The sequence below is a fragment of the Lutra lutra genome, chromosome 10, assembly GCF_902655055.1.
Source record: "Lutra lutra chromosome 10, mLutLut1.2, whole genome shotgun sequence".
NCBI classification, from domain to species: Eukaryota; Metazoa; Chordata; class Mammalia; order Carnivora; family Mustelidae; genus Lutra; species Lutra lutra.
Window position 1 is genome coordinate 91,700,774 of NC_062287.1, and position 27,200 is coordinate 91,727,973.

The 27,200-nt window shown below is 35.0% G+C and overlaps 1 long non-coding RNA gene across 1 annotated transcript in view; it reads right to left on the reverse strand.

The window, feature by feature from the left end:
• LOC125079046 (uncharacterized) overlaps positions 1 to 27,200 on the reverse strand; it is a 99,392-nt gene that overhangs the window by 25,955 nt on the left and 46,237 nt on the right. The window lies entirely within an intron of this gene.

Genomic DNA, 27,200 nt, shown 5'->3' on the forward strand with positions numbered 1-27,200 from the left:
GTATGACTGTAATCCCCCCCCCCACAGATAACAGCTCAAGAATAAAGGAGCAATATAATGATTAGAAAATACTCTAATGGGCTATCCATTCTAGGTGTGAGCAAAGGACTTGCTTTCCACAAGGTGATTTATTTTTAAAAAGAAAAGAAAAGAAAGAAGTATAAAATAATGCCACCCGTTAATATAGGCTTTCATCTGGGAAAGGAAGAGGAATGTATTTTCTTCAGATCTGTCAAAGCAACCTATAAAACAAAAGAAAACAAAGCAAAAACAAAAACAAAAAGCCAAATGTCAATCATCAATCATTCTGCAATTAAATAGCATCTTCTCATGACATACATCCTGGGTGATTCAGCAAATGGCAAAATTATTGCCTCAATTGATTATGAATTATTCAGGTAAATGGTTCATAAACTGAGATTAAAGAGATGAAAAGGAGCCAGGGCTACAACTTGCCAAAGGGATATGATCTGCTCTGGGAGGTGTACTGCAAAGGCAGGCTCTTCCTTCAGAGGACAAGTACCTGAAGACAGAAGCTATGAACCATGTCAGGAAAATAAATTTGAATCCTGAAAAAGATCAGCATGTCTACGGATAAAAACCTCCACTCACACAGGGGGGTGAGCCATTGGAAGGGTCAAACTGAGGGCTGGCTCTATGGTTGGTACAAAATGGCTAGTGATAAATGACACCTGAGCTTGGCTCATTCCAGTACTGGTGGGGCTGATTTAATACAAAAAGTTACATCGGTTGTGAAATGAGACTTCACCAGAAGCACAGCATTAATAATCCTTTGTTTTTATGCAGGAGGATTGTATTATCTTTACTATGGGTTTAAAAATCTCCTCTAGGATTTCTGTTCCTTAAGTGTCTCTTGCTAACAGGAGCTTGGTTAAATTGCTTATAAGAACAGAGGAGAGAGGTTATAAATTGCAGACTTCCCAATTCCCAGAGCTACTCAAGAATCTTGTACAGTTGAGGGACATTAATATCTCATACAACCCTACTGCAGTCTTGGGGAAAACACACACACACACAAACCCTTCCTTCCACCCCACCACATTTTCTGCAGTATTATTCTATCTCAAATAAAAACATTTCACCCCTCATTTTCTTTATGACCTTGGTCATAAAGGATAGGCAGGATAATCTTTTATCACTATCCGTTTTAGCTCTAACCTTTGATATTTCTGGGCTTTTCTGGGACAGTAAATACTTCTTAATGACTCAGGAGTCTTCATATTCCTGTTTCTCTTCTGATAAGGGGTCTCAACTCCCTACAGGCACCTGTGTATGTGTAATGGACCTGTGTAATGGGACAACCAAGAAAACAGATAAGACAGTGACATATAGTTCCTGACAGTTCAACTAGTTTTGAACAGAATTATTGAAAGGCTAATGACAGGCTATTGTCTGGGACAGTATGCAAATGCAAAGTAGTAGGAGGCATTCTTGAGATCAAATCTCCCCTGCCTTTGCCATGGGATGGAGTCTTCAAGTCTCTAAACTGAAAAATTTATACGACTTGAACATGGGACTTAAACTTCAGAGAACCAGATGCTCCATATTGATGGTATTTACCAAAGTAGCTGCTGGCCAGTAGTTGTCCCAGGGGGAGGTAATGGTTAATTAAAATAAACAAGCTGGCCAGTTTCTGTGACAAGAAATAAAGAACTTGGAATAACCCAGAAAAAAATATATCTGAAGGCCATCAGCAATGTATTTACCAATTTTTAAACTTCCCTTCAGGCTTTTTCATGTTGACATAATCTCTTATTCATTCAACAAATATTTATTGAATGTCAACTTCATGTCACTTAATGTGCTAGGCACTTTGGAATCACGGAGAGAATCTAATTCCTGACCTCAGACAACTAATAGTCTAAAGGGGAAAGACCTCACTTTAGCTTAATTACCTCCATAAAGGTCAAATTCTGAGATACTGGACTTCTTAAGACTTCAGCATATAAATTATGGGCAAACACAATTCAGCCCATAAAACCAGGTGATGGTGTTCTGGCCAATGGAATATAGAGAAAAGTCATATTAACCCCTATACCACTGGTTCATTAAAATCTACCGTATAGGAAATAAAGGCTCTTTCTCCTTCCTGCCATCTTGAGCAAAAATAAACACAGTAATCATGGAAGCCACAAGCTGAAGTAACTAAAAGCACAAGAGAAAAATACTGGGATTCTTGATCCACCCTTGGAAGGAGATTAGTCAATCTGCCAGGATCATACACCCTGGACATTACACAAGCAAGAAATTAAAAAAAAAAAAAAGCTATGTTTAAGCCATTGTACACATTGAATATGTTCAGCAACTAGCTTTGTAAAATAAAATTGTCTTGGGTTGAGAAGATACAACATACATATATACATACAGAAATGCTTAAAACTGAGTTACTTATCTTCAAAATAATACTCAAAATATACATTTTCTTCTTTTAACCCAATGGGCTTATTTACTTTGATTTTTAAGTCATATCAGGGTTATAATTTTAAGCAAATTCTCTGAAAAAGAGGCCAACAGGGTCCTCAAAGTATTGAGAAAAAGTGTCCACAAATCTCATCTTAGGGATCCCTCGATCACCAACTAAATTGCTCAGCTGTCCTAAGCTCAAACCATAGCTCTAGCTACACCACATCTTTTAAGATAAATCTGTAAAACTTGAGTTACAGAGAAATGTTGATGAAATGTCTCTAATATTATTTTATAGACCTAACATTTTTGAAGGCTTAACTGGAACCAAACTCTAAATGACTTTAAAATATGGAAGATTTCAAGTTGTTCCCCCCTAATTTAAACTGGAATTATAGTGGAATATTATATTGAGTCATTTAATATCTGCATCTATGTGAAGTTAAGTAGGTCTAGAAAATATAGTCTGAAGAAATATTTCACCAAATTTTCTGACACTGTGACTCATATGAGTTTTGAAATTTGAATTTTAATACCAAAATTTTGAGATTATAAAAGACAGGCACTATTGATGAGTCACAGGATATTAGGTCTAGGCTATTCCAATTCAATTCAAAGAGCTGGCTTCTAAGTTCTAAATATCTGTTGATGTGTATACTAAATTGAATAGACAAGGAGTCTGAATTATACACATTTAGGGAGATACAATAATAGTATGTATTTTTTGATGTGTCATACTTATCACTTGTCACCTGTATTAGTGGAAATAGGAAAAACATCAAGCTATAAATCAAGCTGTAGGATGTTGATGTCTGGGATAAAATTATAACTTGTACCTTAGGATAAAGGCACAGGAAGAGAACAATGTAATTGCTTGAAGAACTTTATTAATAACCCAAGGCTCAAATGATCAGAACAACTTTGTTATTGCAATGTTCTATGACAAAAGGCATCTGGCCATCTATTTGCCAATTTCCATTTTGCCCAACAGTTAACTGGGTTCTACTGCTGAGTTGTTTCATTTTAATGGAATGTGTAGGACATTGCCAAATCACAAAAATAACTAATTAAAGAAGTCAAACTGGATATTAACTCCTTATAGTATATAGTTTTAAAATATTTTCTCACATTCCATAGGTTTGCCTTTTTGATGATGACTGTTTCCTTTACTGTGCAGAAACTTTTTAGTGTGATGTACTCCCACTTGTTTGACTTTTGTTGCCTGTGTTTTTGATGTCAAGTCCCAAAAAATTATTGCAAAAACCAATGTCAACAAAATCTATGTTTTCTTCTAGGAGTTCTACAGTTTCATGATATACATTTAATCCATTTTGAGTTGGTTGTGTGTATGGCATAAGATAAAGACCAATTTCATTCTTTTGCACATGAATATCCAGTTTTCCCAACACCGTTTAGAGAGAAAACTATCCTTACCCTGTTGTGTACACTTGGCACTTTTGTCAAAGATTAGTTGACTCTATATGCTTGAATTTACTTCTGGGCTTTCTTCCATGGGTATATGTGACTGTTTTTATTCCAGTTCCATTCTATTTTGAAGATATAACTTTCTAAGGAACTCCTACAACTCAATAGCAAAATAATTATAATAATCCAATTAAAAATGGGATAAGGAAGACCTACAAATGGCCAAAAGGCACATGAAAAGATGTTCAGTGTCACTAGTCATTGGAGAAATGCAAATCAAAACCATAGTGAGATACCACTTTACAACCATACAGATAGCTATTATCAAAAAGTAAAAGATAATAAGTGTTGGTGAAGATGTGGAGAAAAATAACTTTTGTACACTAGATGGGAATATAAATTGGTACAGCCATTATGGAAAACAATATGAAAGTTCCCCCAAAAATTTAAAATAGAACTACCATATGACTCAGCATCCCATTTCTGAGTATATATCCAAAGGAAATAAAATCATTATTTAAAGAAATATCTATGCTCCTATGTTTACACAATAGCCAAGATTTGGAAACAACCCAATTTGTCCATTGACAAGTGAAATTTTATATGTATAAAATTATTATCCAACCTCAACAAAGAAGGAAATTCTGCCATTTGCAACAACATGGATTAACCTAGAGGACACTAGGCTAAGTGAAATAGATCAGACACAAGAAGACAGATAGTACATGATCTCACTTTATGTGGACTCAAAAAGAAGTCAGATAAGAAGAGAGAGCAGGATAATGGTTACCATGAGGTGGGGGTTAGAGAAAAAGAGATGTTGGTCAAAGATAAAAGTTTTCAATTATAAGATGAATACATTCTGTAGATCTAATATACAATATGGTGGGTATCATTAATAGTAAAGTATTGTGTACTTTAATTTCCAAGAGTAGATCTCGAGTGTTTTCACCACACACACACACACACAAAGTGGGACAGTAAATATGTGAAGGGGTAAATACGTTAATTACACTGATTGCAGTAATCATTTTACAATGTATACATATATCAAGACATTATATTGTAAAGCCTAAATATATACAGTTTGTATTGAATAATGCTGGGGGAAAAGTTAAACTGGGACCTCTTGGGGACTGTCAACTTTTTTTTCTGTTGATTTTCTTCTCATCTTTTAGAATAACTTTGTTTAATGAAATTCTGCATGTATTCTCCTCCCCTAGAGTTCATTTGTTTATTAATTTGATCAATAAATACTTATTGAGCCATCTACTATATATTTATCTAGTAAACTGTTTAGGATACAATTATTAGTAAACGAGGCAAAATCTCTACCTCTGTATAGGTCAGATTATAAAGGAGATAGATAATTAAACAGTAATAATGTAGCTTGTATTAGAGTACAAATTTAAACTTGACTGGTTTCAGATCTTTTGAGTTTGTGATGTTCTCCAGCATAAAATAGCAACTGCTTTAGTTTCCTTATGAGTCAATATGGTAGTAGTTATGATTATACATTGCTTAGAAATATGAGAAATGTGTTGCTAACTGTAAGACATTCACTTTGTCAATCATAATTTAGAATAATAGGCATCACAGGGTGTCAGAAAACCTAAATTCAAGCCAGATTTATAAGTTGCATTCTCTTTGGGGGAAAAAAAATGGATCTCATCTCTCTTTTATTATCTTTTAAATAGGGACTGCATTAGCAGACCCGTAAAATGGTGGCAGGAAAATAATTCTTTTGATAGGTAATTTTTTAAAAATCTCCCTCACCAGTATGCCTGGGTGCTTCAATTCATCAAGCTTCTGCCTTCGGCTCAGGTCATAATTTCAGGGTCGTGGGACTGAGCCCCACTTTGAGGTCTCTGCTATGCATCGAGTCTGCTTCTCCCTCTCCCTCTGTTTCCTCCCCCTTGCTCCTGCTTGTTCTCTCTCAAATATATAAATAAATAATTTTAAAAATATATTCCTCACTAAAGACATTAGGAAAGCCCTCAGATATTTTGGCACATGTCATAAACATGTTAGCTACTATATATATATATTCACTTATTTTTCTAGAATTATTGTGGTATTTCATAATGCTAACAACTAATTCAACTCTAAAGGCTACTTTTGTTTGTCGACTTACACAGGGTACGAAAAATAAAGAGATGACCAAAGTAAGGACAAAGGAATGGCTATACGCTTAGAGTATTCAATGGCAGTATTTGATTTTCCATTCCTAGACACCTTGGTGGTAAGCAGAGCTGCTTAAGTTGATATAATGTTCAATAATATAGTTATAATATATACTAGAAATTTCCACAGCACGATTTCCTTTGCATCATCTTTTGGATTTGAGGGGACATCAGACGTGGGAGCAAAATGAAGAAAATAGGGTTAAATAATTTTGTCCCCTTATAGTTGCTTTCTTTAAAAAATGAGAAAATTGTTCAAAATAATATTAGAGGGGGCACCTGGGTGGCTCAGTGGGTTAAAGCCTCTGCCTTCGGCTCAGGTCATGATCCCAGGGTCCTGGGATTGAGCCCGCATCGGGCTCTCTGCTCAGCAGGAAGCCTGCTTCCACCTCTCTTCTCTCTCTGCCTACTTGTGATCTCTGCCTGTCAAATAAATAAGAAATTTAAAAAATCTAAATAATCTAAATAATATTAGGGAAATTTAATAACCCTTATTTTATATACATTATGGTCTTTCCCTGCTGTTTTGCTTACTTCTAAATCATGCTAAAACAGGGCTCCTGGGTGGCTCAGTCAGATAAGTGTCAGACTCTTGATTTCAGCTCAGGTCATGATCTCAACGTTATGAGGTCCGGGCCCCACTTCAGACTCTAAGCTGCGCATGGAGATTGCTTATGCTCTCTCTCCCTCTCCTCCTACCCCTCCCCTCTCCTAAAAATCAATCAATCATGCTAAAAGGATATTTGAGAACGGATAACCAGTTGTTCAGTGATACATAGTTACAGCATGGCACAATTATGTATTAATCTTTTAACATGCCATGGCTCCATGCAAGGCACTATATAAGGAAGCATTTCACAAAGTTGGATGTTTCTAAAACTTAAGTTGTCTGAGAAACTAACTTAAATCAATTAATCTGAATATAGATAGTCATGGCCCATAGGTAGTATGATAGTTAAATTTCAATTATGTTAAAAAAAAAAAACTTTAACCATTTAGTCACCTGAGATAACAATGATTTTTCCTTGTTTCTTAGGGTCTAATAATTTATGAATACATTCACCATCCATTATGGTCATTTTAAATGTGTAGATTCCCCAATCCATTAAAATTGGTACTATAGTCTTAAATTCACCTTTATTTCAAGATGAAGTAGATCAGGCTGTAAATGCTACCTGAAAATTGTTTTATTTTCAAATAAAAATAGCTTGAAAATATTTTACAGGTATTTCAGCATTGCCATGAGATATGTGTTGAGATATTAATGCTTGTTCATAAATATCTTTGTGCTGAAATATACAGGGTTATGGCTAAGCTACTATAGGCATAAAACAAATCATTGACCATTTATTTATCCATTCAGTCTTCCTTTCTCAAATGAGTGATGGCCCTACATTTGGGCATCTTTTACAACTCTTACATTAAGCTCTTCCATGAGGAGAAAGCAATAAATTTGTACAAAACCCATCTGAGGTATTATTGTCTTCATAAAGACATTCATTTATGGGGCGCCTGGGTGGCTCAGTGGGTTAAACCGCTGCCTTCGGCTCAGGTCATGATCTCGGGGTCCTGGGATCGAGTCCCGAATCGGGCTCTCTGCTCAGCAGGGAGCCTGCTTCCCTCTCTCTCTCTCTCTCTCTCTGCCTGCCTCTCCATCTACTTGTGATCTCTCTCTGTCAAATAAATAAATAAAATCTTTAAAAAAAAAAAAACATTCATTTATGAGTCCCAAACTATAAGTGCCTTTCTCTACCCCCACTCTGAAGTTGCTTGGTGTCTTAAGTCATAAATATGTACAGAAATTCAGTGCCATAATTAATTAATTTACAGTCAAATAAGTACAAGTCAGTGAGCAATTTGGCAAAGTTAGACAACTGTTGCTTTGCAGTAGACATAGTCCCTTCTAATGTGGCGCATATTATAATAAAAATTGAATTAACATAAGTTAGTTTATTTGATACATAAATACTGAGAACCTACTATGTTTTTAGATGTGTAGACAACAGTGATAAGAAAGATAGACTCATATATAATTTTATCTTCATGCAGAAAGTGTGTGTGTATGTGTGTGTGTGTGTGTGTGAAGAACTAGGCATTATTCAAATATCACACATGCAAAGTAATTAAAATACTAGTTTTAATCACAGATAAATCTAATCTTGTTTGAGTCTTCCATTATACACTTTAATTTTTATATTCTCTCCTCTAAATATTTTATAAATGTCTTCCTTTTGAAATTTATTAGTCTTGCATGGTGTTGGTGAAAGGAAGGTCACGCAAAAATGAAGCAAGTCAAAGTCTCTGACCCCAGGGAACCTATAAGCACTTCTAAATGTCGGCTTCATTGCTCTGGCAACTTTGAAGAAATTTGCACCTAAAAGCATTGTTGGGAATAAACCAATAAATGACAGAGAATAAATTAAGTCTGAGTAGGGTAGCAGCACCAGTCAATGACAGAGAAGTAATAGGACCAGTTCCACTCCCCAGTGCCTGGTTAAAGAAACAATAGGTTTCCCATGACTGGGATTGATGACCTAAAATTTTAGGAAAATATAGCTAGTTTGTCTTCTCCTTTTCGTACAATTCACCCCTTTAAAAGATAAGACGTTTTAATATGAGATAGATGTGAAGAATTGAAATCCTTGTGAAAATGACTCCAGAATCAAGCTATTAAAAAAGCAATCACAGAAATAAAGACCTTGAATGATGTGCCCAAAGTGAACTTGGAGGAAGGTCTTTGACCAGAACCTAGCCTGAAGGTATGAAGATTCAGGAGAACCTGAGGAAAAGTTTTTCACAGCAAGGTCATTTTGAAGTTGCTTTTTAAGGTTACCAATTGAATCTGTTGAAGGAAAAAAAAAAAGGAGTAATAATACACATTTGTATCATGAAATGTTTTTGCTTTAAACAGTAGCTTTTTAAAATATTTTAGCAATGAAACACTTTCTTGAAACAACATCCAAGTCCAGTACGTGAACCAATAATTAATTAAATGTTTTGGTGGAAGCTGAGATAGAAGACCCAGCATGGGTCTTGGCATTGCCTGCCCTCCACCTTTTCCAGCTCTAGGGGTTCTCAAGTCACCTCTCTATAGTCTCTGTGTCTCCAAGAATACAGGTTTTGGAACCAGGAACAACTGGATTTGAATATCAATTCTTGTATATTATGTATGGAACCTAAATCAAATCAATGCAAAATTTTAAGCTTTAATTTAATCATCTGTTAAGAGTTAATGGCACAAATTTAGTGGGATAATAAAATGAAAAATATTTACAAAATACTAGGTATACAGTAAGTCTTCAATAAATGTGACTTCTTATTCTTTTTACTAATACAGTGTACACCGCATTTCACACTTTGTTATACTATCAGCAGTCATGGCAAGATATCAAATTTCCAAAGTTTCTTTTGTTTAATTTTGCTTTTAGGAAGTGTTGAATATATTTATTTGCATCTAAATCTACAAACTCAAATCCAAAATTAATGGACAGTTCTAAATGGATATGTACATATAGTTTTATTCAGATTATTGATTTTTTTGCAAGGTGATTAAGGAAAATTTGAAAAGCTAATTGATTAGATGACACTTACTAGCTCAAAAGATTTCTCTGCCTCTTTTTCTCCTTTATTCTTTTAATGTATATTTTTTAATGATAGAGAAAATTTCACATATATTCAGTATTTTCCTACTTTGAAGAAGACATTCTCTTAGTTGTTTGTGGCTTCTTTTGACCCCTTTTTAATTAGATAGATTATAAAAAGTGAAATTGCATATTTGCCCTTTTTACTATATAAAATTAACATAATTTAGATTTTACTAAAGTAGGATCAATTATGATTTCTTGTAACCTATACCCACATAACTTACAGATCTAAAATTGTATGTTTTACACCACGTTAGGAATATGTCTGGGATTATAGTGTTCATAATTGTCCCCCATATTTTTATTGTGGCAAAATATTCATAACATAAAATTTGCCATCATAGTCATTTTTAATTATACAATTCAGTGACATTAAATAAATTCATAATGTCATATAACCACACCACTATCCATCTTCATAACTCTTTCATTTTATAAAATTGAATTCAATACCCATTAAATAAAAACTCTCCACTTCTCCTACACTTAAGTCCCTGGTAACCACCATTCTACTTTCTGTCTCTAATTTAACCACTCTAAGTACATCATATAAGTGGTATCATACATGTGTTTTTTTGTGTATGGTTCATTTCACTTAGCATAATGTCCTCAAGGTCCATCAATGTTGTAGCATATTGAAGTATTCCCCTCCTCTTTAAGGCTGAATAATATTCCATTTAATGTATATACTCTGCTTCTTTTTTTTTTTTTAAGATTTTATTTATTTATTTATTTGACAGAGAGAGAGATCATAAGTAGGCAGAGAGGCAGGCAGAGAGAGAGAGGAGGAAGCAGGCTCCCTGCCAAGCAGAGAGCCCGATGTGGGGCTCGATTCCAGGACCCTGAGATCATGACCTGAGCCAAAAGCAGAGGCTTAACCCACTGAGCCACCCAGGTGCCCCTATACTCTGCTTCTTAATAGATATGTTCCCACATCTTTTGGCTGTTAATGTCACAAAGTTACATCTTTATACCTTCTGTGCCCAAAAACATGAACAAATACTGTTTTAAATTATGCAGAAAAACAACATGTAGCATTACAACCCAAAGTTACAATAACACTAGGTTTTAGGCTAATAATTTTTTAAATAGTCTCTTAAATCATGTAGAAAACAAAAAATGGAGTTACAAACTATTGTTGCAATAATATTAGATTTTATAGTTGTCCATGTATATACCCTTATTGAGATCTTTCATTCTTTATTGCTTCTAGTTACAGTCTAGTATCCTTTCCTTTCACCCTGCAGGACAGGTCTAAAGGTAACAAGTTCACACAGCTTTTGTTTATCTTTAAATGCCTTAATTTCTCCCTCATTTTTAAATAGCAGTTTTGCCAGATATAGGATTCTTGGTTAATATTTTTTTCAAAAGATTTTATTTGTTGGGGCATCTGGGTAGCTCAGTCATTAAGCGGCTGCCTTTGGCTCATGTCATGATCTTGGGCTCCTGGGATCAAACCCCGCATTGGGCTCCCTGCTCAGCGGGAAGCCTTCTTCTCCTTCTCCCACTCTCTCTGCTTGTGCTCCCTCTCTCTTTCTCTCTCTGCTAAATCAACAAATAAAATCTTCAAAACATTTTAAAAAATTAAAAATTAAAAGATTTTCTTTATTTATTTGAGAGAGAGAGTGAGACAGAGAGAGACAGAGCACAAGCAGCAGGGGCATAGAGGGAGACATAGACTCCCCACTGAGCAGGGAGCCCAATGGATCCGGAGCAGGACTCCAGGATCATGACCTGAGCTGAAGGCAGGCACTCAACAGACTGAGCCACACAGGCACCCTCTTGGCTAACTTTTTTTTTTTTTTCTTCTAGCACTTTGATATATTAAGCTACGGTCTTCTGGCCTCCAGTGTTTCTGAAAAGAAATCTGCTGATAATCTTGTGGAGGAGCATTTCTCAATTGGCTGCTTTCAAAATTCAAAAATTTTGATTACAATGTGTCTTGGTTTGGGTCTCTTTGATTTCAATTTAGTGTTTGTTGAACTTCTTGAATGTTTATGTTCAGCTTTTTCTCAAATTTGTAAGGTTTTCAGCCATTATGTCTTCAAATGATCCCTCTACCTCTTTTCCTCTCTCTTCTCTTTTTGGGAGTCCCACAGTGCATATGTTTGTCTCCTTGATGCTGTCCTACAGATCCTTTAGGTTCTGTTCAGTTTTCTTCAATATTTTTCTTTCTGTTCTTAGACTTGATAGTTTTCATTGTCCTATTTTTAAGTTTGTTCAAATAATTCTTCAGCCTGCTCAAATCTGCTTTAAAATCTCTCTAGGGTATGTTTAATTTTGGTTATTGTACTTTTCAGCTCCAGACCTTCCAGAGTTTCTAACTACTTATTAGAGTTTCCATTTTGCTCATCCATCATCTTCTTGACTTCCTTCATATCTTCCTTTAGTTCTTTGAGGATTAGGATAACCATTTAAAAATCTTTATCTAGTATCTCTGGCAGCAGGTTTATTTCAAAGAGTTTCTGTTGTTAATTTGTTTTTCTTCTCCTTTGAATGGGTCATATTTTCCTGTTTCTTTTTATGCCTTGTGATTTGTTGTTGTTGTTGTTCAGTATTGGACATTTGAATCTGATAACATGTTAAGTCTGGAAATCCGATTATTCCTTTTCCCCATTATCCTGTTGGTGGTGGTGATGATGATTTCATTTATTACTTTTGTGCTTTTAATTCTGTGAGCTATCTCTGTGTCCAGGATCAGCCTGATGTGTAAATCCAAGGTCATCTAATGTTTTATGAGTCTGAGCCTTTCCCTTGCTAGACATAGTCAATTTCTAATTTCTCCCAAATATACAGTTGCTTTTGAATGTCCTCATCTTTAATGTCTGGCTTCTAAAAGAGGAAAAATAGAAAAAGAAGGGTTGGGGGGGGCTGGCTCTTTACGTCTCCTGGCAGTCTCTTCAGACAGAGAGGAAGGAACTAATAACAAAGTGGGGAGGTGTAACAACAATGGTCACCTGCCTCTGTCTGTACTTCAGAGATCAGAAGACGCAATCAGCAACTACAGCACAGATCCTCTACGATTAGAGAACAGGTTCTTTTTCACTCACCCTGATTTCTGCAAGCTGCGTGCAGGTTGCTCCAGGAGCACATGCACAACCGCCTGCCAAAAGTCTGCTGGTGGAGGATGAATGGCTGCTAGTCTGCTGGGATGAAATTGATCAAAATTAAGTCTGCTTTACATCCAAGTCTTCCCCTGGAATTTTCAAGCCTTTGATAAATTGCAGAGTTCCAAAATAGTTATATCCGACAGATTCTGCCAGTGCACTTGTTTTCTAGGTGGGGAGACAAATTTCTGGTGCTTCTTATTCCTCCATCTTGTGTCCATAGTCTTCAGCCCAATTTGGCCATTGAAAGCTTTTTGTATAGTCCCCATGATGTTGAATAATTTTACTTTAAATAATTCTAGAGGGAAATTTACCTCTTTCTCTCTCAATTCTATTCTTATACATTTTATATATCTTTATTCTTATTATTCTCTTATTACTTTTATATGTCTCTTAACTCTACAACAGCAACCAATAAAACCACCTAAGTTTGAGACTATGATAGAATATTGATATTTAGTTAATAAAATCAAGCCCAGTGTTCTTGACTGATATTGCAGATCCACTGAGAGATCTTTACTGTCCAATTCTTCCTTTCCAATACACCTTGTTAGTTATCAATAGTACCTGCCATCAAAATCTTTAGGACATACATGTAAAACACTTCTCTTGAAAGGCCACCTTATTTAAAGGTGATACTTAACTTTGGATAAACTTGAAGGTGAATACAAATATTATCTGTCATATAATTAAAAGTTATCTTTTGAGTGGGTTTTCTGAGATGATTTGTACACATTTTAAGGGTGTCATTTTACATTTAAATCTTTGTGTTTTTTTTTACTTTATGTGATTATGTAGATTAGCATCCATTATTTCATTACTGCAAATATGATCTTGAATGAGTTAATAAAGCAATAACTTTGTATTATTGTCTACAACATGACTATGAGTTTCATTATTACCACTTTATAGATGATAATATTTCTTTAATCCTAAACACATTTAACAATGTTGTCATTGTAACCTCAGTCTTTTCTTTCTTTTGATCCTTACAGCTTTGTGGTAGCACATAATATGCTTTTGAGAGAAACTTGTTGAAATAAATTAAATCCTAGTACCAAAATAATTTATCTGAAAAAGTGATGCATCTCTGAATCCAAATTATTTTATTTTTACCACTGAAGAATTATGAATCCTGTACAATAAAGAACAGACTAAAACAAATTTGACAAAGATTGCTCTTTGAGCAATAAAAATGTATATTTTTAGGAATATATATCCTGCCTAAGAATAATAATGTATGTTTGTTGAGAATATATTACATACCTTACAAGGTACTATAAAGTTTCCTCATATATAACACAATTGCTATAAGACAGGTGTTATTCTTATCCACATTTTACAGATGAGAAAATTGAGATTGAGAAGTCAAATAACTTGTTCTACATCATGCAACCTGTAGATGGCAAAGCAGGGGCTCTAATTCACAGTAGTTAGTCTCCTTGTACTGTCCCCAGTGCTCTTACTTTGTATTTATCTCACTGTTGATATGATAAGCTTTTTCCTGAACCGTTTCAATGACTAAAAAGAACACAATAGAAGATTTTATAATTATTTTCTATTTTCTCACTTGTGCAATCTGCCATTTTCCTAGGTATGCTTTTTTGAAATTGAGAGGCATTGTGACTAACTATAGCAGCCCCTGCATTAGAGAGATAAAGGGTGATTTAGATAAGTAGCTAACAATTTGCATTTATCTTAAGAAAAATTATAGCAATGATCTTAATGCAGTTTCTATCACCTCATTGCTCAGAGACCCCTTGCTCAGATAGAGCCTTTGCTGTAAAAAGAGTCACAGACTATGAGTCACAGAAAAAGCAAACACAAAACCATGAGAATCTCTCCCTTTTGTTGCCATTACTTCATTTCTCATCTAAATTATTTGATCTCTTCTTGCTATAGCTAAGTGACTCACAAAAGCTTATGGGATTTACATGACCAATAAAAGTATTTCTACTGTTATATACAGGTGACAAAAATGTTCTCTAGCTGAAATGATCAAAGAGGGAATCATATTTTTATGTTGATAAAAGATGAAGCTATTTTCTTCAGCTAAACTGCACATTAATTTATGTCAACTGAGGAAAGGAAGAAACATCTCCTGATCTTTATCAAATTACTATGGAATTAAGCTTTAGACTTTTTTTGATTGACACATTAATGTGAAAGTAGAGTAAGTTCTGAACTTGATAATAAGAACTTGAGAATAGAGGAGTAAGAACTTGAGAACAGAATTTTAAGACATTTAATACTTAATAATAGATTGGAAAATAACAATATCAGACAGATTATGCTCATACAAAGAAATGAGAAATTAAATTTTTCAGCTGGACAATAAAGAAAAGCACAAGGACTTAAAATCCTGCTGCCAGTACCTGAAGTTTACTGACACAGTATATTATAGAAATATATGGTTATCCAGATATCCATGAAGAGAATTCAAAGAAATGTTTATGACCTTTTCATTTTAATTTAAATGCATTAAAATATTACAGTAATAATGGGACATAGACTGTTGGAGCTGATCATCTACGCTAAGAGAAAAAAGAAAACTTATGTTATAGATAATTAAAACTCAAAGGGAGAGCTAAAGTAACTTCTGCAAAGTTATACCATGAATTTGTTACAGAATTAGTTGTGATCCAATTCAACGTTTAGCTTTTGTGAAAAGATATCTCAAGAGAGACATTCTAATAATACATGAACTTAAGTTCTGGACCAAATCTTTCAGTCATTCTTATCACCTATTGTCACAAATTCATTGCCTTTTGTCACAATTTTCACATACATAGGAGAGATTCAAATTCTATAAATTACTCAAAGTAGGGGAAAAGGCTGCACTTCAGGGAAGTATATTGGACACATTGTAAAACATTAAGCAAGTTACATTTCAGTAGAGTCTAGCCTAGTAAGTCTCAAAGTGTAGACCCTGGAAAAGCAGCATCAGCATCACCAAAGAACTCGTTAGAAATATAGGTTATTAAAATTTAATCTAGAGTTTGTGAATCAGATACTCTGGGAATAATCACAGCATTTTGTATTATATAAAGTCCTCCAGCTGGTTTTGATGCAACAATGTTTGATAACCCCTGGCAAATAGGAGGAAAAACACCATACTGAAGAATAAAGATATAGATTGTAACTTTAGTCCTAGCATCCAGTAGATGTGCTACCATGGGTAATTAACTTCTCTAAGATTCATTTTCTTCATTTCTAAAATACATCATGTGAAGTTGGAATGAGATAAATTATAGAGAAATTATAGAGAAACATTTAGGAAAAACTGTCAAGCTCTAAACCAGTGGGTCTCAATTCTGGGTGAGAATTTAACCTCCAAAGAACATTTTGTAATGTTTAGATACATTCTTGAGAGTCACAACAGTGGAAGAGGTTGCTACTGACATCTGGTGGGTAGAAGACAAAGACGCCACCAAACATCCTACAATGAACAAGACAGCCCCCCATAATAAAGGTTCATCAGGTTCAAATGTGCTAAGATTCAGAAACCTTGTACTGAGCCAAAATAATATATAAAAATGATACTCTTATTATCTAATTTACCATCACTTCTACCTCTTTCTCTTTATTTTTCTCCAATTTGTAAATCATTAAATGGATACTAACACCACCAACATATATTTTAAAAAATCGTATCATACAAATAAAAAATGCAGGTAAAAAGTTTTTCTGGTTTTTTTTTGTTTTGTTTTGTTTTATCTCTGGAAGTTGTTGGTAGAACAGAAAAAAAAATGTTTCTTCTGGGGTACCTGGGTGTCTCATTTCTGTTAAACATCTGCATTGGCTCAGGTCATGAACCCAGGGTCCTGGAATCAAGTCCCACATGGAGCCCCACCTCAGGCTTCCTGCTCAGCTCCCTCTTCCTCTGCCACTCCCTCTGTCTCTCCCTCTGCCACCCACCCCCACCTGCGCTCTTTCGATCTCTCTCTGTCAAATAAATATTTTTTTAGATGTTTCTTCTATCACATGTTTAGAATGTACATTTTCATCATGTGGAAAAGAGATTAAAGTAATTTGAAGAACTTGTTTCAATTCAGTTCACTGAACTTTTTCATTTGGTTTCCTTCAAAATCTTGGGAAGCAGGCAGACCAATAAAAAGTTTTAGAATCAGAAAAGTTATAATTTTCTAAATAACCCAGAGTTCTAATAGCAAAATTCCTTTTTTCCTAATACATTTTACAAGTTTCAATCAAATGTTTTGGGAAGTTGACATGTTAGACATCATTTATTCCAACTCAGAGATTTCTTGTGGTGATAAGGCTCTGAATACTAATAATAGTTCTTATTTAGTGTTTACTATGAGGTAAGTGTGAAGAACTGTGAGGAAGCTAAGATTTTTTTCTGCTGGAAAGCTAACAAATTAGCCTGCCATAATTATGTAGATGCTGGCAGAAGGCTTAGGGTCATAAACAAAGTACTTTATTACCTACAAAGATAGCATTAGTCAGAGGATTAACATATTATTATACCCAATTCCCAAGTCCACATTCTCACAGGATGAGACAAAGAAGGCAGGGGAGAGCAGCCCATTGTGTGTATTGGACTACAGCAAAGGAATTCTGAATCTAGAGCACCTGAATCTTTTATAATGGGCAGTAAGCACACCTTTTCTTTGCTCCAGAGGAAGACATTACCTCTATCTGCCAAGGCAGTTATTATATAGACATTCTTAAAAAGATGTCAGGAACAAAGGGTAGCAATTATCTTGCTTCCAAATGTGAAGAATTATAAAAGGACCATAAAGAATTGTATTCTAAGAGTGGGCAGTTGAGATTCATCTGTATAGAGGGGTACAATTTGGGCTTAAGCTTGACTGAAATTCAAATTGTTTGGTCATGTCTGACAAACTGGGTGGGAGGGACCACCTTATCCAGTTCACCTGAGGAAATGAGGAATATCTAGCTTTTAAAAAAATACCTCTTTATTTTAAAATGACATATGAATCTGATCACAGTAAGGTATCACTCAGAACTGCCATTGGCCTACCTCTCAGGGACTCCTAAACTGCCAGCAAGACCTCTGGATTTAAAGATTGCTCTTTGGTGCACCTGGGTGGCTCAATCAAAACCTTTGATTTCAGGTCAGGTCACAATCTCAGGGTCATAGGATTGAGCCCTGCATTGGGCCCCATGCTGGGTGTGAAGCCTGCTTGAGATTCTCTCTCTCCCTCTCCCTTTTCCACTGCCCGCCCTATGCTCACTTGCTCTCTCTCTCTTTCTCTCTCTCTCTCTCTCTCTCAAATAAATATCTTTAAAGAATAAAATTAAATTAAATATTAGTCCTCAAGGCAGTTCTGCTTTTACTTCCTTCTAATAATATGGTCCATGGAAATGCAAAAGGGCTTTCTTACTACAACTTTGCTACACTCATGCCTTAGCTTTGACATTTAAGGAACTTCACATGTCGCCAATAACAGCAGCCAGAAGAATATGTAGGCCGTTACCAATGATGTGTCAGAGAGGAGTGGCACTACTCTTACTAAATGAATTTCCTGAAAAAATGTGCGTATTCACACCGGTCTTGTCAGCAATATCCATCTGAGGATCGAGGGCCTCAAACAATGCACTAATAGTAATAAGGGAGGCCAGCTGAGACACCAAGGCCTAGGAGACACAGTAGAAATTACCTCAAGTGGCACTTACTTAGAAAAAAATGAAACTGATCAAAAGAAAAAGAAATGGTTGGTGACCAAAGATAGAAAAGAGAGACTGAATTCTGTAATAGTTAAAATAGTAATAGACAATAGTATTTAGCAAGTGCTTATGTTCTTAGTATTGTATCTAAGCCTTGTAATAATTTGTTAATATAGGTTATAATAATCTAAGTTTACAAATATTTAGGGTAAATAACTCGTTAGTAGCTAATTTTACTAACACTATATTGAATACCTCGGGGGAAAAAAATCTTATTTTACCATCCACTCAACAACCAATGCCTTGGAAATCATTGCCCTTACTCTCTACTGAAATTCTTTGGTAAAGGGCAATGATCAATTTCATCTTCCAAGCCAAAGCCCTTTTCCTAATACTCAGTCACTGACTTTTCTCCAGTAGTTGATAGTAGTAAAGAGCCTTGGCTTCTTTAAACTTACCTTTACATCTGTCTCTTTCTCAAAGTTCCCAGATGACTGCATATTTAGGTTCTTTAAGCTTTGTATTCCTCCAATTGCCCATAAACTATAGGAACTCCTAGATTCTGATACTACCTTCCTGTGCTTTTCTGATGTGCCTCCCTTTGATTATCTCTGTTGCAAACAGAGATTCTAATGCAGTCCATTTTACATCTGATTCTGTAGGCACAGCACTTTCTTCTAGAGACCCAGAGAAACATTTTTAATCTATATCTGGATATTTCCTCACAAATGACAGGATGATATCTCCGTGTCAACATACCAAATAATGAGTCTATCACTTTTTCTATTTCCCAAACCTTTAAGCTAACATCTTTCTTCTCTTTTTTTCTCGTTTTTTAAAAAATTTTCTTATTTTTGATTAATGATACCATTAAGGAGAACTTTGATCTTCCTCTCTTAAAATTCCATCAGTGTTGGTCATTCTAAGTGATCTTTAAAAATGTATTTGACCATTAGTATTAAAGGTAACAGCTTTCCAAGAGAAAAGAAAAAAAAATAGGAAAAGAAGATGGAGATTTGATGTGGGAACAGTAAGTAACCTAATTAGGCTGAAACTGGGGGTCACTGTGTAGACCCACTGTAAACTAAAGCCCATACAATGAGTTGAGGAATATATTACAGTGGCTTTGAATGGCCTACTAAACAATCACACTTTATTCTGTATTCAAAAGGGGCTCCTCACACACATATACCAATTTGTTTGTAACTCATCTCACAGTATTTACCTCATTTTACCTGTATTTTTAGTGTTCTGATTTTTATCTTCTCTATTTTTTAAATATTCTTATAGCAGAATATTTGTATTGTATTCCCATTAACGTAGTACTCATAGCCCCAGCAAGGGCTTGAAACTTACTGTGGTCATGAAATATTTGCTCAGTTGGATGGACGCACACAGGGAGAGTAGAAACAATAAAGAGATGGAAATATTGGCTTGGAAGTTGGTCACCAACTGACAATTTGTTAAATATGAGTTTGGTTAGGTTGCACCCTACAGAGTAAAAATAAGATCAGACATTATATAATTGTTTGGTGATGTCCATCTACTTCAAGATCCACTTAAAACAAATTGAGGCTAAAACATTCCTTCTCTTCAATCATGCATAATTTTTGGATCTGGTCCAATGAGGATAATGGCCCAAATACAAAGGGCCACATACAAAATAGTTCTTATTAAATAATGCTATTTAATAGTCACAATCAAACTAAACTCATTATTTTCCTGCTCCTGAGTCTGCCCTGTATGGTCTGACATACGAAATGGGAATGTTTTCATTAATGAAGTGTATGATATACCAATGTGACCCAAACCAGGCTCTACAATTCAAACCAGAAGCACACAGTGTATGGAAAGATACATGGTCCTCCTGGGAAAGCATTAGATACATGGTCCTCCTGGGAAAGCATTAGCATCATGACCTCATAAGAGTTAATGGACAAGAAGAATGACTTCAGTGGTCTGTGTAGAAAAACCTGCTGTTTCCTCTCAACACTTGCAAACCCCAATGAAACTTTAGTGATTAATAGTGATTGGATCTGATAATGATTAGGCAAAGCATCTGCCATGGGCAGCTCATGGGCACTCACATGACCTTCTGTGTGTTAATTAAAGACATCAATGATCCAAATAGCATGGTCTGCAGTATATAACCCCACGATATGCAAAAGACACTGCCCTGCTTAGAGAGCCATAAAGAAACAAATCGAGACAGGTTTTCTCTTCAAATCAAAATGTAAATGTAATTTAAATTTAAAATGACTGTTAGGTTAATTGTACCTATGCTGACGTTGGGCTTATAAATAGGCACAAGTGGGGCACCTGGGTGGCTCAGTGGGTTAAGCCGCTGCCTTCGGCTCAGGTCATGATCTCAGGGTCCTGGGATCGAGTCCCACATCGGGCTCTCTGCTCAGCAGGGAGCCTGCTTCCCTTCCTCTCTCTCTGCCTGCCTCTCTGCCTACTTGTGATCTCTGTCTGTCAAATAAATAAATAAAATCTTTTAATAAATAAATAGGCACAAGTGTATATTTAATGGGGTAAGCCATTCAACCTGTGTACAAACTATTGGGGCATAAATACAAATATATATATATATATATATATATATATATTGCTTATTTGGGGGCTCTCCCAAAGATTAGTCAAGCTTCCAAATGCAAATAAGAACATATACAAGGTATTAAAAATTCTGAAGAAATTTTGACTCCTCCAAAACTTAACTAGTAGTCTACTCCTGACCAGAAACCTTACTGATAACATAAAATCAACTAACATATATTTTGTATGCTTTATGTATTATCTACTGTATTCTTATGATAAAGTAAGCTTTCTTTGAGAAAAGAAAATGTTATTAAAGTCATAAAGAAGAGAAAATACATTTAAGGTACTATACTGTATTTATCAAAGTAATCTGCATATAAATGGACCCACACAGTTCAAACCCATGTTGTTCACGGGTGAGCTGTATTATCATTATTGCTGTGACATTTTTGTGAATAAAATCTCTGAGTTTGAATTTAGTCCTTAGAGTATGTAAATTCTAAGATCCAATCTTAAATAATAACTTTCTAAAAGTATTGTAAGAAAGTGGGGTCAGAACAGCATTCGTAAAAGATAGCAGAATGCAGCTAAGGCTAGGGAAGAAACCATCTTCTGCATCTACCTGGAAGTCAATGTTTCTTCATCAAAAGACTTTGGATAACACAGTGCTGCTCTGGGATCTTGAGGAGTCTGGAAGCTCTGTGGCAACCTGCTCTGTACCAGATTAGCCGTCGTAAATGGCTACTGTGATAATGAACAGAAGCTGCAGAGAAACCTGAGAAGAATCCATGCCAAATGAGATTCAGCTGCAGAAGTAATTTACCTGCTCATAATCAAGGTAACAGCAGTGAAATTCACAGGAGGGTAGGAGGCAGGGAAGTAGAAGAGATACATATATCAGCTTCCTGAAATAACTGGGAAGGTATGGTCACAAGAGCCACTAATGGCAAGAAACCACAAAACATGGGTCATGTTAATTTTGTTTTGTTTTGAAGTGCATGAATGAGAGAAATAGGGGGGAAAGAGCATACAGAGATATGTCTTTAGTTATGTAAGAAATATGGTTATTCACTACCTATATTTTTGGAAAAATGAAGGACCATAAATTCTCTGATGATCAGCTTCTTAGTGATTTTTCTGAGTTGAGAAATTATATGTTTATTTACCATCCAATAATACATTAATATCCAACCACTAATTCATCTCTACAAACATGGATAGAGATGGGGAGCAGAATGTAACCCTAAAACATGCCACTTTGGCATGTGAATTATTTCAAACTGAAAACAATCAAGAGCTGGTTACCTTCCCCTTAACTGCCTTAAAGAATTTAAATAGAGGGTTTGTACCAGGAAAGAACTAATACCAAAGATACCTTTTTATTATAAAGACTTATCTGCATGACATGACAAAGATTTGTTTACCAAACATTTGTTCTTCTCATCTTCCTGTGAATTATTTTCCTCCCCTGTGAAGCCCCAGACCCCTACCACTTCTCAGGATGGCACTTAAGACTCAATTTCCTAACTGTCTTTGGGTTTCATGTCTTTGGGTTTCCCATATCTAAGAAGAAAAATAAATTTTTTCTCCTGTTAATTTGTCTAATATCAATATAATTATTATACCAGCCAAAGAACCTAGGACAGAAGAAGGAGAAAGTTTTCTCCACCTGTACTTACTCTGACAGGAATTGTAAAACAAAGAAGACGAAGACATTGCCCCTTGTTTTTAACAAGCTCATGGTCTAGTCAGGTGTACCTAGTTCTTTAATAGGCCTTATCAAACATGTTTAATGGACTACGTTTTAGACTATGCTAAAAAAAAAGTACATAATACTTTGAAAATTCATCATAATGATGAAGGAAAATGAAAATTAATGATGTTTTCCAAAGTGTTTATGTACACTTTTTTTTCATTTATATATTAAAAAAGTTACCCATTTCCAGCTGGAAATAAGAACATATACATGTATGTCTGCTAATCTAGATTCCTGTCTTGAATTATATATATATATATATATATATATATATATATATATATATATATCACATTTGCAAGTCTGAAAATGTGTATATTTTGTTTAAATAATCCATTTTTATGATATACAGTTATGCTCTTCAAAAGGAAGTATTTTCTGAAGACAGACCTTAGGTAATCATAGATTAAATAAAATTAATCTAGCTTGAAAATGTTACTATAAACATGGAAAATTCAGATCTATTGGGTCAGTTTTGGCTTGTTGATAAATGATAACTTCAAATGAACAAATCCTTATCAGAGATCTGTAGCATAGCATTGTTTTATCTCTCCGATAGTTTCTTCCCATTCTGCTAGGGCAGAGCCCTGCAATGCTATTGCCTTGTTCCTTCATATAGGAGGTGACAATCAAAACAACCCATCCCTCTGTTCCCATGCATTTTCCAGTGGTAAAAATATGACCAATCCACATCAATCAGGGGTCTTCCTTAGGTCCTTTTTCTATAATGGAAACTAGCAAAAAAAAGAGTGTTCTCTTTCTGTTCATGAGGCTATATCGTATAAAAGCCAGAAACAGCATGTGACCATGGTCTTGGATGTGTGGAGACAGCTGATCCAAGAGAATAAAGCTGAAGCAAAAAGAAGTGGCCATAAAAGACAAAGAAAAAAAATAGGCCAGATCCAGTGCAAAAACAACAGGCCTGATGATATCAATATTCCTGCATCCAGTCAATAATGAAACCAGTTTCATCCCCATCTCTTTTTGAAGTTTGTTTCATGTACCTTTTTCACTTAAAGCTAATTGAACCAGTTTTCTATTACCTGGTTCAAAATGAGTCCAAATACGTTATTAAAGATATTATAAATTTACAGAATCTGCTCAACAATCTTTGTTCAGAAAAAGACTGTTTCCATTGACTTCCCTAAGCCTGTGGTAGAATACAGCTGCTCTAACTTTCCAATTGTTCAAACCCTTAAATATCAATTATATAAAAAATCTAAGACAAGTAGTGTTCGTGGAATATGAGACAAAAAATAAATGAAACTTAGAATATTTTATTTGAGGCTATTGTATTAAATAGATATATGAGGTAATAGGATTTTTTAAGAAAGTTAAATGCATTATTTTTGATATTAAATATCAACTTTTTTTTTTTTACTTTGACTTCAAATTTTACCTAAACCACTATGGGAACAATTTCAAAATCCCATGAATTTCTACTGACTAAGTAATTATAGCGACTTCTTTTTATACAGTAATGTCTATTTCAAAGTGCTTTAAAATATAATTTGTTTAACTTCTCCAAAAATCTGAGAAGCATATATCATTTTTTAAAGATATTATTTATTTATTTGACAGAGATCAGAAGTAGGCACAGAGGCGGGGGGTGGTGGGGGGAGCAGGATCCCTGCTGAGCAGAGAGCCCGATGCAGGGCTCAATCCCAGGACCCCAGGATCATGACCTGAGCTGAAGGCAGAGGCTTTAACCCACTGAGCCACCCAGGTGCCCCAGCATATATCATTTTTAATCAGAGTGAGAACAGCCTTGTCCAAAGACAAAATACTGGTAAATGGTTTCACAAAAAGGGTATATATTTCCAAGTCCAGTGTTCAACAACAACGATCTCAAAGCATGGAGTTGTGGTTACTTACATAGATGTTAATCAGCTAGGAAAACTGAAATAACTGCAATGATAATTATAAAAGCCTTGAATGATAATGTATTTACATTGAGATTTAGATCACCTGCCATTCATACCACCTATACTATGCAAGTACCATTTGAAACCAGAGCTGAAGATCAGCTACTAAAGGTACTTCAAGTCAATGTTTGTTGAACAGAGCTGCATTAAAGGAAGCCAGATTTGTTCATATATATCTACTTAATTATTTTATAAGTGACACAGTACCTGTACATAAACATTCCAAGCAATTTTGATATGATGGAAAAATTACAATCTCAGCTGAACTACTTAATAACTATACAATCAAGGTAAATTGTAACATGTATTATAAGAACAATTGCACTGGACACTTGCTAAAAATATCAAGAAAGACTTTATTCCAGAGGATTGTAATAGAGGTCAAGATTATTATAATGGGGGACAGAGATTGAATTCAAATTAGCAGAAGAAAAGGCTGAAGAAGGATTTTTTAAAAGTTGGGGTGAGCTAATGGAAAAGTCCAGGAAAATATTAGGGGAGATTTGTGAATGGGACTAGTCCATTGTACTTGCCAAATCATCCCTTATCCAAGTTAGATTACTATCTTTTCAAAGACCAGAAGACAGGGGATCTACATTTATTGATGATTATGTATCAAAGGGTTGGCTGCCAGGTCCTTGAGAAAGACATTCCTGGGTTGTAAAGAATATATCACATATTCATTGGAAAATTAAATGAAAAATACAAAATTTCTTAATAAATAGAAGTATCAATGTGAAACTAATAAAGCTTATATCCTATAACAATCAAAATTACTGCAATATAGAAGTAGGATATAAATCAACAAAATTACGTCTTTTCTCCCACATTTCCAACCCTTTGGTCATCTTCAGATTTCTGAAGTTTTATTTTATTTCTAGTAACAATATATGATAGAAGAAATAAAATATATATTTTGGAATTAGTTGGAACTGAGTTTGAATTTAATTTTTGCATTTACTGGTAACTTTACATAAGTGGATTAAATTTTTTGAGCTTTTCTTTTTCATATGTGGTATGTGGCAGGATAAAAATATTTGGGGGGCACCTGGGTGGCTCAGTGGGTTAAAACCTCTGCCTTTGGCTCAGGTCATGACTCCCAGAGTTCTGGGATCGAGCCCCATATCGGGCTCTTTGCTCGGTAGGGAGCCTGCTTCCCTCTGTCTCTCTGCCTACTTGTGATCTGTCTGTCAAATAAATAAATAAAATCTTTAAAAAAATATTTGGAATAAAATATATACCAGATATGAAACAACAAGCATATAATAGGCAATGTACTTCCACATATACCCATGGTTTTATAAATGGTGTTCTTCCTGAAATTCCTTTCCCTGCCCTATTTGTCTGGCTGTCTTCCTGATCTTTAAATTTACAAGGTCAGCATTTTTTTTTTTTTTAGATTTTATTTATTTATTTGACAGAGAGAGATCACAAGTAGACGGAGAGGCAGGCAGAGAGAGAGAGAGAGGGAAGCAGGCTTCCTGCTGAGCAGAAAGCCCGATGTGGGACTCGATCCCAGGACCCTGAGATCATGACCTGAGCCGAAGGCAGCGGCTCAACCCACTGAGCCACCCAGGCACCCCAAGGTCAGCATTTTTTTTTTAATTTTATTTTATTTATTTATTTGACAGAGAGACAGGCAGAGAGAGAGGGAAGCAGGCTCCCTGCTGAGCAGAGACCCTGATGCGGGGCTCGATCCCAGGACTCTGGGATCATGACCTGAGCTGAAGGCAGAGGATTAACCCACTGAGCCACCCAGGTGCCCCAGCAATTTTTTTCTCATCAAAGCCATCCCCTTCTTACCTTTCATCCTGTGTTGGTTTATATGTCCCTGTATATACTTCTATCCTGGCACAGCATTATATAATAGACTAATAACTCTGACAAACAATGAACAAATTTTTAGTAAATGTGCTGCTGAAGTGAGCACAACAATGAACAAGTTTTTAAAGAATTATTGTTTAAGTGTTTCCAGTCCAAAATTATTTCATGGACAATTTAGTTTTTCAAATAATTAAGAATAAATAATTCACATGACATGTAAAAATGATGAAGAGTTTTTCAATTCATGTAATGACCCTGGCATAATTCTAAAACCTAAGTAAGAAAAATAATAGCAGAAAATAAAAGAAAATTTCACATGTCCACCCTCCTTATAAGTAGATATAAAGTATCTCAAATAAAATTCTAACCTATAACTGAAATAAATAATAACATATGAGACTCAAAAAAGGGTTATTTCATAAATAAATCTGATGGGGAAATATTTTATATAATTCATCACATAAATATGTTAAAGTAGAATAAAAGACATACAAACTTTATAAAAATGTTTAAAAAGCATTTGATGAGATGTAGTGTTGTTATTACTATTATTATTAAAAGCTCTAAACTTGGAATAATGGACACTTAATATGTTGTTTATCTGAATATGTCATTTATCTAGCTGAAAATCAAGATTAATTGTAATATTTTATAGGGGGTATATGAGAAAAGAACAAAATCAGTTACCCACCATCATTGCCGTTATAGGGCTACACTAATTT